This window comes from Triturus cristatus, chromosome 5_2 (assembly GCF_964204655.1).
Source record: "Triturus cristatus chromosome 5_2, aTriCri1.1, whole genome shotgun sequence".
Classification (NCBI taxonomy): domain Eukaryota; kingdom Metazoa; phylum Chordata; class Amphibia; order Caudata; family Salamandridae; genus Triturus; species Triturus cristatus.
Genome location: NC_140588.1, coordinates 580,314,806 through 580,333,356, shown reverse-complemented (window position 1 = coordinate 580,333,356; position 18,551 = coordinate 580,314,806).

Sequence of the window (18,551 nt, the reverse complement as noted above, 5' to 3'; positions counted from 1 at the left end):
GACTCTGTAAAGCTTTTCTGCCATGTTCTGTGAGTAGTCCAATTCTGATATCTTTGAGAATACTTGCATAATCATCGTCATTTGCTTGCCGCATATTGGTAATGAGTTCTTTGTACTCAAAGTATGACCAAATATTCACATTACCTATACTTCCTAATGACTTTTTCGTGTCTTCATGTTCAACAGTATTAAATACTGGTTGTCCTTTAACTGGAGTGAGCTGCAGTAGATCCCCAAAAACTATAACATGTTTTCCTCCAAATAACACGTCATAGTCTGTCTTTAGAATTTGCTGCATTCTTAAATGCACAAAGGCAAGCATTAAGTTTGATACCATGCTTACCTCATCAATAATGAGAACTTTTATTTTCTTCAACACTCTTGAAACTTCAAAACATGCTTCTCCTGTTAGCTTGTGGTATTCTATTTTGTTCTCATGCTCTACTGGTAACATTAGCAAACGATGTAAGGTAATTCCTTTTATGTTATATGCTGCTAACCCAGTTGGAGCAGTAACAACACAAGACAAAGTTGAATCAGTTTTTTTCTGTAGGTAGCTTCTAATTACTTTAATTAAGAAACGTTTTCCAGTTCCAGCTTGTCCACTCACATACATTCTGATTGGTTCAAATGATGTGCATGAGCACTCTTTATTTTCATGTAGTAATCCATGATCAATTTGTTTTGTGACTTCTTCATAAATTTGTTGTTGTTCATCATTCAGTTGTTGTTCCAAATTTGGTAAGTCTATTAAATCTTCCTGAGCTTGATTCATAGCTGTTTCCACTTCAGTCATGGCTATTGCAGCTTCATTTTCTACAATTGGTTGTCCTAGGGGATCTTGACTGAGCGTACCAGAACTTTGACTGTCTTGAGAACTGTCTCTAGCTACTTCAGCTGCAATTGTATCTTCTTGCTCAATTTCTTCATTTAACATTTGTACATAATTTGTTTTTTAAAGTACTGCATTCTATGCTATCTTTACATGCATTAAAGGAATCTTCATAGCTCTGAAAATCCTCAAGTAATTAATCCTCTGAACGCCATGGTTTAAACAGCTGTAAAACTGCTAAGTAGTAAAATTCCTTTTTGTCAGTAGTGTCGCAACTCAGCTTCCTGTGATTCATCAAACTTCCTTTTGTTTGTTTCACCAAACATCCTTCCTCACCAATGACTTTATATTTTCCATTGTTGATGTCTTCTGTGGCATTCCGTGTAAAAATGTAGTTCTGCAGCACCTCATAGAGACACATGTTCTCAAGATGATGACTTCTGTTTGGGTAATATTATTCCAACATATTTGTTTTCAAAATGTCTGTACTTTCTGGTTCGTTCTCTGCTAAATATTCAATTTCTCGAATAGATTTCAGTACCCGATTTCGCATTCCTGCAAGGCCTAAACTTACCCAAATTATTCTTCTGGATTTGGAGTACAGACTTGCAGATGATAACCTATCTGAGCATTCGTATGACCCAATTTCTCGATGCGATAACATCTTTAAACTGAAACTGTATAGCTTTTTACTGACAGTCTTCTCGTGAGAAATCTCTTCCCACATTTCTTTCAATTCCGTTTTCTCAGATTTAGTGATGTAAGATGTGACATACCGAGCAACAGCAATAGAATTGTCAGCTACATACTGAATATCCATGTTAGCATTCCACATGGATAAAATGATTGGGTTGTAGTCATTTATATATTTTGACTCTTCTTTTCTTCTTAGGTTGTAGGTATTTTTCGGAGATTTTCTTGTAATGGTATGTCGCACAGCTGACATAAAACTGTTTACTCTTCCTTTTGAAAGAACAGGTTGTGGAAACCCAAATCGACATTTTGTGTAGAATTTATCTTTACTCTTGTACTTACGTCAACAGGATTTTCCACACCGATAACTTTGGAAACGTAAAACTTGCTCTTTTAAGTTTTTTTCTTCTGTGCTTTTAGGTATAGCACATGTTGCATATTCTTCAATGAAAGATAAAACTGCATCATCAGAATCTGTTCCAAATTTTGGGGCATCCTTGATCCACAACAGCATATGAATATGAGGAGTACCTCTTGCTTGGTACTCTCTCCAAAAGAAATCCACAACTTCTCCAAGAGGTGGATTTTTTTATTGCCGATGAATGACATCATAGCCTCAAATCTATGATTGAAATATCTGCAAACATTAACCGGATCCAATGAGCACAATTCTCCTGCTGTCTTGTATTGGATGTTTTCAATATTTTAATTTGCCTCTCGAAGAAAATCCAGTAAATCATCCCAAGCGTACTCAGCACAGCTTAGGGTAAGGAACCATGTAGGAGTTCCTAAATTCTGTAACATACATTTCAATTCTCCATGGCATCGGTACCAATATTCATTAGTTCCACGCTGACAAGCCATCAGATTAATCAATTGAGATTCCAAATGATCATCTCGCTGTTGCACTTTGTTCATAAAATCCTTTGCAGACACATTATGTAGATGTACTCCAGTTTTTAAAATGTGATTTACTGCATAAGATAGTGCTGACAAGTCACTTTCAAATAAAAGATGGAACAAATAAGGAATACTTTGACGAAATCTTGGATCTTCTGCATATAATCTTGTAGTCCGATACTCAGAAACAGGAATCTGTACTGGACGTTCATCATATCGTCCATCTTTTCCTGTAGGAAACAGCTGGGGAAAACAATGAGCTTCCAAGCTCTCCTCCCATACACTCACGGGAGTTCCTTTTGCTTTTTTCATCTGAAACAGATCAATAGTGTTTCCCATAACTTCTTTAGAATGAAGAGGATGTATGCTGAAATGTTCATAAATTTCTTCTTCTTTTGACTTATCCACTTTTTCAATTTGCCCAGTTGGTATTCCTGTGTCTGCTAGAAAAACTTCTTCATCTTCATCCATATAAATTGATTCATAGTACTTATTATTTCTTTTCAAGTATAAATTTGCTCTTTGTACTTTTCGTACATCTACTAGCTCCTGCCAAATTTTCTTATTCTTTGTAGGTACACCATTAACCAGAATAACTAATGGTTCAGTTTCCAAACTATCTGCATCAATTGTTTCAATATTTTTTTCCAAATCTAATGGCAAATAGACAACTCTTCCTTTTAAACCTCTTTGTAAATCTGAAGGAGGTAATTTACCTGTTTTGGGCTCCATACGAACTATAGTCTGAAACGCATGGACACATTGAATGAGTATAGACTCATACATATTTAAATCACTAAGTTCTGCAGGAATATCAACCAATTCTAAATTATTATGTACAGCTCTAGCTAGCATTTTATTTTCTTCTAACTTGTTATAACAGTATTTACAAATACGCTGATCTTCACCCAAATCAAAACAATTTTCCAGAAACAAATATGTAGCAAAATCCTTCCACTCATAATTATTTTCTTTTTCACTTTTTTTATAGAGATCAACATTCCTTGTTTGAGTTTTATAATGGATTCTCCGGCAACAAATACAAGTAATATTTGGTCTTTCATTAGAGATGATAGTAAATTTTGTCATTTGATCTTCAACATTTTTACTAACAGTGGGTTCTACATTCTCTTCCACATTTTCTTCAATAACTGTGTTCTTTCCTGCACTTTCTTGTTCTGGACCAAAGTAACAAAACTGAATATCATCAGTAACCTTCTCTACATCTGATACAGATCCACGCAACAGAGCACTATTCAACTCATTTAACTTTAGTGCTGGACTTTTAGCAAAATACAAATTTTCTCATTTCAGTATGATGTACTGCCAGCATCCTAAAATGGTGAAAAACACTTTGACAAACTTTCCTAGAAAGACAAGCCAGAGAATGTCCTTGCAAACCAGTATTCTTTCTCACTCTGCATGGATCTAGTCTTTGAAGCACCTTAATCTTCTGTTTAACACTTTTTTTACTATATTCTCTTAGAAAGTCACGTAATTTATAAATAGATTCTTGTCGTACAGTACAAATACTACTACAATTCCAAGTGTACACTGGCGCTTTAGGATGTTTCCCCATAACCTCATCAGCTAACACTTCTTCCTCATTTCTTGGAACCATTTTCTCCTTTTCCATTACACAACCATCTTTAACTTCATAAGTTCGACCACTGGTGTCAACTGCATGCAGCAAACTATTACTTTGAAGATAACTCTCTTCATTAAAAAATGGTTCAGTACTTGAACTATGCTTCCATTCTCCTAAGAACACATTACAAAAGTTGTTTTTTTTCACTACTCTTTTCCTTTTGCTTTTTGACTTCATTACATTGACTATTTTATCTAATGTACGGATCCTGTTCAAAATTAAAATGAATAGTTTTCTTTTTAATTCCAAAGCCTTTGCAACAATTGATTCAATATGTTTCTTTTTCTTATAAAATATTGCTTTCTTCCTATATTTTTTCACATCCTTTAGCAAATTGAACACCACTCTTCTCTGAAACATTTTTTTACGAATGTTTTGAAATTCTGTTTTTCTTTTTAAGTCATTCTTTCTTGCTTCTGATTGTACATTAGCATTTAGTATTTTCTTTCTATTGTCTTGTTGTTTTCTTCTTGAAACACTATTTGCAGTGGATATACTTTGTAAATTTTTTCTATGTTTGAGGATATTTAAAAAAAAAATCCTTAGTCTGCTTACCAGAAGACTTTTTCTTTTTTCCAACATGAGGTTCTTCAACTAATTTTTGTTGTCCAGTTGTCTTCAAATATAGATGTTTTTGCTGTTCTTTTCTCTTTCTTGAATTTATAGGCACGTTTAATTTATTTCAGTGTTGTTCAGCAATACCTAAAGGAAACTAAAAAAAAATATCCTTATGTAATTTAAATATATTACTATATTTTTTTTGAGCTTTTCAAATCCTATCATATGAGCTGCCCCTTTCCTACGAGTGCAAGTCTTACAGAACAAGAGCAACACGAATTAAATCTCTGACAACAATTCCTGTGTGCACACAGACTCATGGTGTGATTCTAGGCAGAAAACGATATTTGATTGGCAATTTCAAAGCACATTTACTACTGTGGTAGAGCAAGTGATAATTACTGTTACAGCCTGACACATTTTCCTTATAGTTTAGAGAGGCAGAAAAGAGCACATGTCCTAACAGCTACTTGAGACCATGAGCATGTGGAACCTGGGTGAGTGATTAGACTAGAGCAAAGGAAATGAGCCTTGGTGATGTTGAATGTGTTAGCGTTACACACTGCTATCTGAAATACCACACAGTGCTGAATAGTAAGCATGGGAGTGCAGGAGAAGCAACTGCCTGTGTGCTAAGAGTGTGTTTCTGGAGACTGTGTATTGTCAGGTGCAAGAGAGATCTGCATGGACGCTTGCACAACTGCATGAAGACTGCAGAGATGTATGTAAGAGCACATGTGGTAAGGGTCAATTGGGCTTATGAACGTGTAGGAACTACCTCACTCATTACAGTACTGTAAGGAAAATCTACCCTGTTGTTTTAAAATGTGTTAGCATTTGCCTCTCATCTGTGAGATGGTGATGTGTGCTGTATGCATACATCACAGTTCAAGAAAACAAGCTGCCCCTTTCCTACGAGTGCAAGTCTTACAGAACAAGAGCAACACAAATTAAATCTCTGACAACAATTCCTGTGTGCACACAGACTCATGGTGTGATTCTAGGCAGAAAACGATATTTGATTGGGAATTTCAAAGCACATTTACTACTGTGGTAGAGCAAGTGATAATTACTGTAACAGCCTGACACATTTTCCTTATAGTTTAGAGAGGCAGAAGAGAGCACATGTCCTAACAGCTACTTGAGACCATGAGCATGTGGAACCTGGGTGAGTGATTAGACTAGAGCAAAGGAAATGAGCCTTGATGATGTTGAATGTGTTAGCGTTACACACTGCTATCTGAAATACCACACAGTGCTGAACAGTAAGCATGGGAGTGCAGGAGAAACAGATGCCTGTGTGTTAAGAGTGTGTTTCTGGAGACTGTGTATTGTCAGGTGCAAGAGAGATCTGCATGGACGCTTGCACAACTGCATGAAGACTGCAGAGATGTATGTAACATCACCTGTGGTAAGGGTTAATTGGAGTTTTGAACATGTAGGAACTACCTCACCCATTGCAGGAGTGGAAGTAAAATCTACCCTGTTGTTTTCAAATGTGTTAGCATTTGCCTCTCATCTGTGAGATAGTGATTTCTGCTGAATGCTAACCATCACAGTTCAAGAAAACAAGCTGGCCCTTTCCTTACGAGTGCAAGTCTTACAGAACAAGAGCAACACAAATTAAATCTCTGACAACAATTCCTGTGTGCACACAGACTCATGATGTGATTCTAGGCACAAAACAGTATTCCTGGGTGATACCAGTACATCTTAACTTATGGTGAAGAAATACTCCATAATTTCTTACAAGTTCAAGGCAGTTAAATATCTTCCAAAACATAAAATGTAAAACACAACTTTAAAAGAAGAAACAAATTTCTATTATTTATATCAAAATACACCACATACATCCCCTCTCAAATTAATAACTCACCTTTAAAAGTAGTTAGTTGAGAAAGAAATGTGCCACTCACACAGCAGATTATCAGAGCCAGAATCTCTGAGCTGTACTCCTCTCACCAGAACCACTAAATGGCAAAATTTCCCTCTCTTTTTTCACACATATACATGTTAACTTCAAATCACATTGCTTCCCACATTTTTTTAATGGAAACACACATTTCTATTGGTTGCAAATTTCAACCCTTTCCATATGATTCCTACCCCCAACATGACTTCTGTCTGCTACCATAGCAACAGATCATGGAACACTGTTGTGAGCAGAGAGGTCAGAAGTTCAGCACACAATGTTTCTAATTCAAAGAGCAAGAGTGCTTGACTTTTCAAACCTAACAGCATAGCCAAAGTAATCTTCTGTGGGAACACATTTTTCTGAACCAATACAAAACATGCTTTTAAAAAATTTAACATACAGCCTAGTTTTGAGTGTTGAATGGTCTGAAACAGCCAATGAGTTCTTTTTATTTAAAAAAAAAGTATGTAAGCCTCCATTTTACACCTATCTTTCTTTTCATATTGCCATTCTACTGAAAGACACCTTCTGAGTGCATCCAGTGACCTAGGCACTTTAACTGGGGTAGGTCTGGAAATGCTTGTTAAGGACACCTTTGTGCAATTGATGTCACTTTTTCCACAAACTACCTTTGTATATTCTAATATATGCCAAAGGCAAAAGTGGAACTGGTCCAACCAATATTGTCCGCAGATTGACAAAGCAAAAAAGCACGTCAATAAGTCTGTTTCTGCTTTCCTCAGAGACTATGGTATGGGTTCTATATACCACAACAACTTGCGTTACAACATGCAAGGCATTTATAGAGGAGACGGTGTACATTTCACAGATGACGGGAACAGAGTCTTCCTCTTGAACTTTAGACTCTGCATCGGTACTTACTTGTAGGTACAAAAAAACACTCAATGAACACAACAGCTCTTTTTAGTGCCAACCAACATCTAAACACTTAAACTTGATTTTTAATTCTATTTTTTTAATGAATTTTTTGCCGCCATGACCGTGCGCGCACCCCGCAATATTTATAAAAAGGGGTTTTTTTTGGGACCTTAGGGGTCTTTCATGGTCCCCCTGAGAAGGCCTAGGGGGTCAGGGACTCTCTACCCTGCCCCCTTTTCACGTTCTCCACTTGTGTTTTTAGCTCTCTTCTTTCTCTAAAACTCAAAATGGCGGCTGGGGGTGCGTGCACCGTGCGCGCACCCCGCGATTTTTTGAAAAAAAATTAAATGTTTTTTTTCACCCTTCGGGGTCCTTCAGCGACCCCCTGACAAAGGCTAGGGGGTCAGGAACTCTCTACCCTGCCCCCTTTTCACGTTCTCCACCTTTCTTTTTCACTGTCACACACAAAATGGCATCCGACACTTCCTGATTTCGACCGATTGGAATGTTGACTGACATCTAACCACCAATCAGAATTATGCTCGCGGACATTTGGTGCGTGCACCGTGCGCGCACGGTGCGCGCATATAGATATTTATGTACTTTTAACTGCATCTTTCTCAGGAACTACTGAACAGATTGACACCATATATGCAAAAGGCACATGCCTGACCTGAGGACTACCTCTTTGCCAAATTTCAAGTAATTTTGTTCAGCCGTTCAGGCTGTACCTTCGACTAAAGGTCCTATGGGAAAATGCATGGGGAAAACGCGTTTTGGGACCCCCCTTTTTTCTCAGCCCCCGCTTGACGAATCACCCCGAGACTTTCAGGGTAGGAGCTGAGCAGAGCGCCCCATTAGTTTTGAACATTTCACGAAGATAAGTCAACCGGCGCCAAAGTTATTCAAAATAGAATTTTCATATTTCCTATGGGAACTCGGTCCTAACTATAACTATGTACTGGCGACCGCCAGTAGATAATATATGTATACATACATATAGAAACATATATATAATCTGCATATCTACATAAATACAAATATAAATGCATGCATACATATACATATATGCAACGTTATGTACATGAAAGTTTGAAAAACACTAATAAAAGCAAAGCTCAAAAGTCTCCTAATTACAAACAGAATTGCTTTAACTTAAACGAGGGCAAGACCTATTGCATTTTCAATGCTTGTTTACTTTGGTTCCATCAAGAAGGCATTCAGATGTGTCACACATTTGCCATAAATTCTGAATGGTAGCACTCTAGTCCTCATTAGATCACTGTAGTAAAGCTACTGCTCACCAGGGAAGTCTGCTGCTGGTATTCAAAGTGCATGTTTCAGTCTGCATGTCAGAATTTTTTAATGAAATAGAAGAGAATTTGAGAAGTCAAAATGTGCCCTAATTGTTCTTTCTGCAGCACTATTCATAATTTCTATGGCAAAATGAACCCCCTCATTTTGTTCCTTTGCAAATGAAATGTTTTAAGTGTTACCACTTTATTCCAATCAAGATGGCTTCAGGTGTGCCATACTTTTGTCATAAGTAAGACTGTTAGCGCTCTAGTTGTTCTTTAAAACACTCTGGGACATTCTGTCATTGGGCAATACTTGGGCTACATCTGGGTGATATTTGGGCTACATTTGGGCTCTTTTGTCTCTGGTGGCCATCTTGGGACATTTATTTGCTATGAAGTTTCCTAATTTCCTCATTTACTGCAGTCTCCTCAATAGGAAATACTTTCAGTTTTTTACTTTGGTTCCATCAAGAAGGCATTCAGATGTGTCACACATTTGCCATAAAATATGTCCTTATTTTAGTTTTTTAAAGCACTAACCATACTTTTGAAGCAAATAAGACCCTCACATATATGTAATTTCTAAAAGAAATGCTCTAGGTATTACAGTTTTGATTACATCAATATGACGTCAGGCGTTCCACACTTTTGTAATAAATATTGAATGTTAGCAATCTAGTTGTTCATTGGGATACTGATGAGAGGCAGAGGCCAGGGGCATGGACTCTAAAAATTGAAGGCAGGTAGGAGAGTGCAGAGGCAACAATTTGACCACACTGGGCAGGCAGGAAGGGCAGTGGCAGCACAACAGACTATGGAGGGCAGTGGAAAGGGGGGTAGGGGCAACAAACCAACAATACAGGACTGGCAAGAGAGGCTATGGCAATATAATAGGCCATTGTGGGCAGAAGGAAGAGGCAGTGGTAGTACAACCATACATGCCAACAGACCCGTTTCAGCCAGGAACCGTCCAATGTTTTTAAGCTCAAATGGGCTTTATTTGATCTGTCTCCTGTCTACAATCTCCTCTTTTTCAATGTAACTCAAAGGGGAAAATCAATACCCCAGTTTTCTTTCAAAATCTCCCTCTTACCAAGTTCAAAATGTTCGCAAGTATGGTACATTGGATCATGGTAGGCAGGGGGAATTGGGCTAGGGACATGGACTCGGATAACAGAGGACAGGAGGGACATGGAGAGGTGCACCAAACTGACCCTACAGGGCAGGCATCAGGGTTTGCAGCAGCACAATACACCACACAGGGCATGCGGGACGGGAGTGCAGCACAACAATCCATAGATAGCAATAGGGAGGGGACAGGACCATGCACATGGACAACAGAGAACAGAGGGGAAAGAGGCAATGGTAGATAGCTGACCATAATGGACAGACAGGAGAGAAAGCTGCAGCATAACAGACCATAAAGGGCAGGAGGGACGGATCAGGGGCATTACAATGGAACAGACAAGCCAGGAGGGTTGGAATAGGGGTCTGCACATGGAAACAGAGGGCTGGGGGCAAGGGGGCAGGGCAGGAGCAGCAAGATGACCATGGAGGTCAGGCAGGATGGGCACTAGAAACAAGACACACCATGGAGAGCAACAGTGAGACTATGATGGCATACACACAGACCATGGAGGGAATGTGGGAGGGGGTCAGGGGCAGCTAGCTGACCACACAGGGAGGGTGGGAGGGGCCATGGCAGCACAGAAGACCATACATGGCAAGCGGGAGGGTTAGTGGCAGCACAATGGCTATGATGGGCAAGAAGGAGGGTGCAGGGGCATGCACAAAGGACCATGGAGGATAGAAGGGAGGGTCAGGACCTGGGCACAGACAAGAGAGTTCAGGGGAAGGGGTCTCACAACAGACCACGCGGGGCAGGCAGAAGGAGCAGTTGTAGCACAACAGACCAAGGAGGGCAGAAGGGTGTGGCAGTAAAATGGACCATGGAGGACAGGAGGAAGGGGATAGGGGTATGGCATGTAGACATGCAGGGTGGACGTGGCAGGGACAGGTTACAGTCATCTGACAATGCTAGGTGGGTGGGAGGGGAGTGGCAGCTCAACAGAACACTCAGAGTAGATAGGAGTGTCAGGTCCATGGAACATGGTGGGCAAAAAGGATGCCGCAGGGGCATGCACAAAGACATCGGAGGGCAGGGGGTACGAGAATAGGGGCAGCAAGCTAAGCACAGAAGCTAAGCAGGAGGTCAATAATGGGCCATAGAATTGGGCAATGGAGGGCAGGAGGAGTGAACTGGTACATCATGCTAAATGGAGGGCAGTGGCAGTACATCAGACCATGCATGGCAGGAGGGAGGAGGCTAGTCCATGGATTCAAAGAGGATAGGGAGGAGGTGGATGGGGCAGCAAGCTAACTGTTCAGAGAAGGTGGGTATTAGGAACTTTATTGTTTTTAAAATGTGTGTCTGTGCGAACTACTTAAAATACGAACAAGTATGCAGCATAATCTCACTTTTATTCAGGAAGAAGACGTTTGTGACTGTGACTCCGGGCTCACTTGGCAGAAACACCCTCTGACCCTCCACCCCCATCGCAAAATGTAATGCCCGTGAAAAGGGTAGGTGGACGCAGTGTTATATAGAACATAGTTCTGAGAGCACGATTGAAAATGAAAACTAGATATAGTATATGGTATAAACTATGCACCAAAAAGTGTGATATAAAATGAACCGGGGCGTGAAATATAATATGCAATACATTGTGCGCAATGTCAGATTATTGGAGAGCGCGAGATAGCACAGGCACTAGCGCGTGCTATGCGATATGCGCCTTGGAGTGTAATATGCACAGGGCAGTGTGTGTAACCTAACTAGTCTCTAAAGTTGTAATATAAAATATGTGCTGGGAAGTATAACGTTGCATATGCACTGTGACAAAGATATGGATCCCAGATTGCAATATCTATGGCATAGCGCTGTGCGTTATAACATAGGCATCGAGGAAGGCATGTTAGATGGGGCAATATAACCCGTGCGAAGGCAAGTGTGGCATGACATATTCACTGGGTGGTGTTACAGTGCACATGGGCTAGAGAGTGTCATAGCATACGCACTAGCTGGTGGAATACAACACAGAGGTGTGTGGCACTCGGCGGGCACTGGTGGGTGTAACACAGCATTGGGCTCAGCCAGGAGCACGCTGTGACTCTCAAGTGAGGTTCGTCTCCTTTCCAGAGAGTAAAATAAAAAGTCTTACACATCCGGTGGTGGATGTGTGTTTTATTAACCGTGAGGGGCGTTTCTTGCATAGTTTGGTCGATTTTTTGTCGAATCCCCTTTGAATGACTTGGTGTGCATGTGTATTAAATGTGCCCGTCAATAGCTACCCATGTTTGTATAATCAAACGACAAGGGTGTCTACTTGGAGAGTACCCACCGACGGGGGCGCCGGGATTAGGCACAGTAGGGCGTCAGACACGTCAGAGCTTCACTAGTGGTGTAAATACATTCCACGTGAATTCATTGTATGATAGTCGCCTTTTAATGAATATCACGCAAATCATCATGGTGATAGGTACATATGGTTTGTCCAGCACGTCCTAGGTGTTTCTATAAATATATTTTTTTTTTAAATAATAAAACACAAAGGCCGGCCCTGGGGGATGGGGTCCCCTGGGCCATAAGTGGCCTGAGGAGGGGGGCAACGCAGCCCCCCTCCTAAAGATTTTTTTTTTAAAAAGGCCATGACCCGGGTGTTGGGGAGCCCGGGACCAATTAAGGCCTTGGGAGGGGGGCCACGCGGCCCCCTTCCAAATTTATTTTTTTCAACAAAAAAATTAGGGTGCAGGCCCTGGGGGATGGGGTCCCCAGGGCCAATAAATTAGAAAAAGAAGGGGGGTCACACAGTCCTCCTTCTTAAAAAAATAAAATAAATAAAAGTCCGGCATCGCGCCGGATGCCATGCCCCCTCCTTGCAGTACTCTGCAATCGCGCCCCCTGGCCAGTTATAAGTTGGGGAATTAATTCCCCTTCAATACTGAGGGTCCCTGAGGGCCAACTAGCCCAACAGGTATCTCCAGTATGCGCCAGGGAGCTGCGTTGCAGACAGGTGTTCTGAGGCCACGCCCCTTTTTACACCTCTATGCAACGCAGCTCAGTGGCGCTTACTGAAGGTACATAGTGGGCTAGTTTGACCCTATGGACCCTTAGGATTCAAGGGGACATACTCTCTCAACTTAGAATGGCCACAGGGCACGTTTACACAGTGGTGAAGGGAGGGGACGGGGCCTGAGGTGACGTGTGCAAACACTCCCTGTGGTGCGTTTTAAGTTGGGGAAATAATTACCTTTCAATCCTGAGAAACCCTGGTGGCCAACTAGCCCAGCAGGTGCTTCCAGTAAGCGTGACTGCTCTGCGTTGCAGAGAGGTGGTGCAGGCCGTGCTCCTTCTTACACCTCTCTGCAATGGTGCTTACTGGACGTACCTAGTGGGCTATTTTGCCCCTAGGGACCCTCAAGGGGACTTAATCTCCCAACTTAAAACGGCCACAGGGCGTGTTTACACAGTGGTGAAGGGAGGGGACGGGGCCTGAGTTAACGTGTGCAAACATGCCCTGTGGCGCGTTTTAAGTTGGGGAAATATTTCCCCTTCAATACTGAGGGACCCTGGGGGCCAACTAGCCCACCAGGTGCTTCCAGTAAGCGCCACTGCGCTGCGTTGTAGAGAGCTGGTCTAGGCCATGCCCCTTTTTACATCTCTGCAACGCAGCTCTGTGGCGCTTACTGGAGGTACCTAGTGGTCTAGTTGGACCCCAGGGACCCTCAGGATTCATGGGGACTTAATCTCCCAACTTAAAACGGCCACAGGGCGTGTTTACATAATGGGGAAGGGAGGGGACGGGGCCTGAGGTGACATGTGCAAACACGCCCTGTGGCGCATTTTAAGAGGTAGTTTTAATCCCCTGCCCTATTATATACTAGGGGCTTACAGAGGAGGTCATGCTAATCACAGGGGGACCCCAACGCATAGTGTTCCCTAGTGTATATAGGTGTTTTCAAAGTATTCTGAGTGACTTTTAACATAGCACTGGCTCTAGGACTGGTTAGTCAGACTCAGTTACCACCAGTATCCGTCTGAAAAAGTTGAGGGTACAGGATGATTTTGCAACAAGGCTTCTTTCTGCTCTTCTGTTTGTTCTTTCTGCACGTTATCCTTCTTCCTGCACTTTTCTTCATCTTTGAGGACTTCTGTTGCTTCTTTCTGCATTTCTTTTTTTTCTTTCTGTGCGTTTTTTCTTCTTTCTTCACATGTCCTATCTCTGTAGGCATAGTTAGAAATTAGCATTTAAAAAACCTTTGAAATTCACTGAAAAAACCATAGGTCTCAGGCACGTTATAGTTAGGAATTAGCATTTAAAAAACCTTAGAAATTTACTGAAGAAACCATAGGTTTCAGGGGCGTTATAGTTAGCTGGACTTTTCACTCGTACGAAACCATTGAAATTCCCCCGTTATAGTTAGTTCAGCTAACTATAACTTGTGCGCCCGCAATGCACTGCTGATGAAGTCACATATTACATCACTCATGACATGGTCAGTGACATCACTCATGACATCACTGATGACATCTCAAATGACATCACTGATGACATCATCCTTGTGATAGAGTGGCAGTCCTCCTCTCCCCCTAATATAACCTTTGATACACACATTCAAAAATAGAAACTAACATTTTCAAACCAATGGACATACCAATACCAGTTACAACAACCTATTCAGTAATTCTAAGATCCACATACACATCCTCTAATTAACCAACAGTCCTATACAGTCACTCATACATGTACTCACTCATCATATGTACTCATACACCTATACATCCTGTTACACAACGCCACTCATCCATAGAGTTACTCACACACATAGTCACTCATGCTAATAAAGAATCAAACATCCATTTACTTGCATATACAGTTATACACACACCACCAGACTTACTTCTACAGAAACGTACACATACTTAGTCTTTTAAACAATCACATATAGAAACACATACTTATACATACAGGAACTCTTCCAATCTCTCACTCTCACATATACTCACTTATATACACCAATAGTCACATATACTAGTTTAAAACATATGTAGTTACTCATAAAGACACTATTGAGACAGTCATTCACTCACTAACACACCCATGCACACAGTCATCCACCCATACAGTCCTGCACTCATGCTGCCTTCAACACATACAAACAGAGAGTCACTCATTCATGCACCTATGCACTACATAATACCCCCCACCGAACCATGCAGACACTCAGACACTCATACTGATACTCAAAAAAACAACTAATAACCTATATAGACACTCATGTAGTTACTCACCAACCCATGCAGCCACTTATACACAAAGTGAGAGACTGATGCAGATATTTACATATTTAAACATTACTCACTAAGCCATGTATTCACTAAGATACACTTAATCAGTCAGTTATACAATCAATTTTTCAAAAACAAATCATCCATTTAGACACTTATATACCCATTTATTCTTCCATCGTCCTTGAGATATACATATATAAAACATATGTAATTTTCAGAAAAACACACATTCACTGGATGATGTCATCAGTGATGTAATCAGTGATGTCACTGACCATGTCATGAGTGATGTAATATGTGACGTCATCAGCAGTGCATTGCGGGCACGCGAGTTATAGTTAGCTGAACTAACGATAACGGGGGAATTTCAATGGTTTTGTACGAGTGAAAAGTCCAGCTAACTATAACGCCCCTGAAACCTATGGTTTCTTCAGTGAATATATATATATATATATATATATATATATATATTCAGTGAAAAAACCATAGGTTTCACACATGTTATAGTTAGCTGGACATTTCAATCGTAAAAAACCAATGAAATTCCCCCGTTATAGTTAGTGCAGGCAACTATAACTCACGCGACCGCAATCCTCTGCTGATGCTAATACTGTATTTAGACACTTATTTGCCCATGTCTTCTTCCATTAAATTTTAGCTATACATATATTACAAATATTTTTTTTTCATAAAGACACATTTGTCATCAGCAGAGGATTGCGGTCACGTGAGTTATAGTTGCCTGCACTAACTATAACGGGGGAATTTCATTGTTTTTTTACGAGTGAAATGTCCAGCTAACTATAACATGTGTGAAACCTATGGTTTTTTCACTGAATTTGCAAGGTTTTTTAAATGCTAATTCCTAACTATAACGTGTGTGAAACCTATGGTTTTTTCAGTGAATTTGTACGGTTTTTTAAATGCTAAGTTACTTTACGCCATTCGTGGCGTGCGCGCCCACTTAACGCAGTTCGTTCCGTGCACGCACCGTGCGCGCACAGTGAGCACGCGGTGCGCTTCGCGCACCGCGCGCCCACTTTACGCAGTTAGTGCCGTGCACGCACGGTGGGCACACGGAGCGCTACGCGCACCGCGTGCCCACGTTACGCTAGATGGGCCATGTACGCACGATGCGCTTCGCGCACCGTGCGCACATGGAGGACATATGATGCGCTTCGTTGTGAAAGGTAATATTTTAATTTTTCACAAACATAATATGTCATGCACAAATGATGCCCTACGGGCATCATTTGCACATGGGGTGTGGAGAGAGTGGATAATTTTTTTTTTTTTTTACATTTTAACCGTACGCGTACGGTAAGCGTAATCGGCGAAATTATCGAAAAAATTAAAATTTCGTTTTTGGCCTTAGGGGATCTTTGAGGACTCCCTCAACATGGCTAGGTGCTTAGGCGCTGTCTAAACAGCCCCTTTACATGTTTTTGGCCTTTGTTTTTTAACCCCCTCTCAGACTGCGAGAGAGAAAATGGCGGCCGCCGCTTCCTGGTTTCGACCGATTCGAATGTTTACTAAGATCTAACAGCCAATCAGAATCGCGCTCGCGCACGGCGGCGTGCGCGTACGGTAAGCGCACCGTAAGCGCACCGTAAGCTGGCTCAGATATATATATTGATTTAAAGGCTATTTTCTCAGAATCTACTGAACAGATTTACACCAAAAGCGACCGCCAGTAGGTAAGATATATATATATATATATATATATATATATATATATCTTCACCCAAAACTCTTCACCATTCCACGAGAGTTTCCACAGCACCAGAGAGACTCCCCAGATGGTCAAATTCAAGAGTGCTTTCTTTAGTACACCAGTGCGAGTGTGGATGGTCTACGCGTTTCGGCTACTGCCTTCAACTGGACCATCCATATATATATATATATATATTTCCAAACAAATTCCACAGATTAACATCGAACTCCTGAGGGGACGGGAGCCTACATCATGTACGAACAATTTTGTCCTTCACAGCGGCCCGCGGTCTGCCGCTTTTCTCAGCACATACCTGAAAGCACCGGTTTAGTAACCACCACTTGACATTTTGTAATGTCCCTACTCCTGTCAGCAGTTTTGCCAGTTCTTTGCTGTGGATCTGATGGTTAAATTAATATCCAAACAAATACCACAGATTACCATTGAATTTCTGAGGGAAAGGGTGCTTTCTTACGTGAGCGTGGCCTCACGTCAAATAAATTTCCAACAAACTTTCACAAAGGACCAGGAGCACTCTGGGGTTCCACATATGATTTTATTATGACCAGAAGACGCGTTTCCGTCCATTTGCCTTTTTCAATTCTGGAAATAAAAAAACAGGTTTGAGTTTGTATCTCATTAAATAACAGAGTTCACGTGCCCATTGGATAGTAATTCATGGCCATTGAAAGCAGACACCATTTCCTCTTCACTATATGAATTACATGTCCGCCATCACAGTGTGTATAATAAAGCACTAGTTGATCCCCAGAGCACTTTTGCAGCCACAAATTGATGATTCTCAGTAAATGCTGCAAAGCCCAAATTCAAGAAATAACACTGTGAACTAGCCCACACTCTGCCATCATGTACTAACAGTTTTGTCCTTAACAGCGGCCTTCGTCCCGCAGCTTTTCTCAGCAGATACCTGAACGCGTCGGTTTAGTAACCACCACTTGACGTTTTGTAAAATGAAGCGTGGGATCCCGTGCTTCGTTAATTTTAGGTCCCCAGGAGGGCCAGTTCCCGGGTGCATTATGCAGATAAAGGAGGGGGTGAACTGGCCCCACCCCCTGGGACTTAATATGCTCTGGGGACCACCACCTTCCAGGGCTGCTCTGTGAACAAATATGGGTGAGGCCCGTATGGCCATCCCCGCTGCCCTGGGGACCACCATCTCTCCGGGGCTTCTTTATTCTGTCCATGGTGGGGTCTCTTGGACCCCCTCAGCCACGGGGACCACAGACTCCCTGGGTCTTAATGTTTGCAATATGCGGAGGCCATGCAGACCCCCCGCAGACCCTGGGGAAACCACCTTCCTGGGGCTTTAAATGTAATTGATGCGGGGACCATGCGGTCCCCCTGCCAGCCCTAGGGACCACCAACTCCCAAGGCTTTAATGACACCCCCACAGTCCTGGGGACCACAGCCTCCCTGGGGCTTTATTTGTAAATGATGCAGGGGGCCATGCGGTGTCCTCCAACCCCGGGGACTACTACCTTCCTGAGGCTTTGATGAAAAGTAATGCAGGGTTGTGCAACCCCCCCCCCCCCCACAGTCCCATGGACCACCACTTCCCCGGGGCAAATTCGAACAAAGGAGGGGGCTGCTTGGCCCCCCTCCTAGATCAATAGATGGCCCTGGGGACCACAAGCCCCAGGGACAGCTCCTGCTATGCCCACCCCAGGCCATAGCTGTTTGCTATGGCTGGCGGGGGCTCCATTACCTCCAGTAAGTCTCACACAGCTGGATTTCTGAGAGG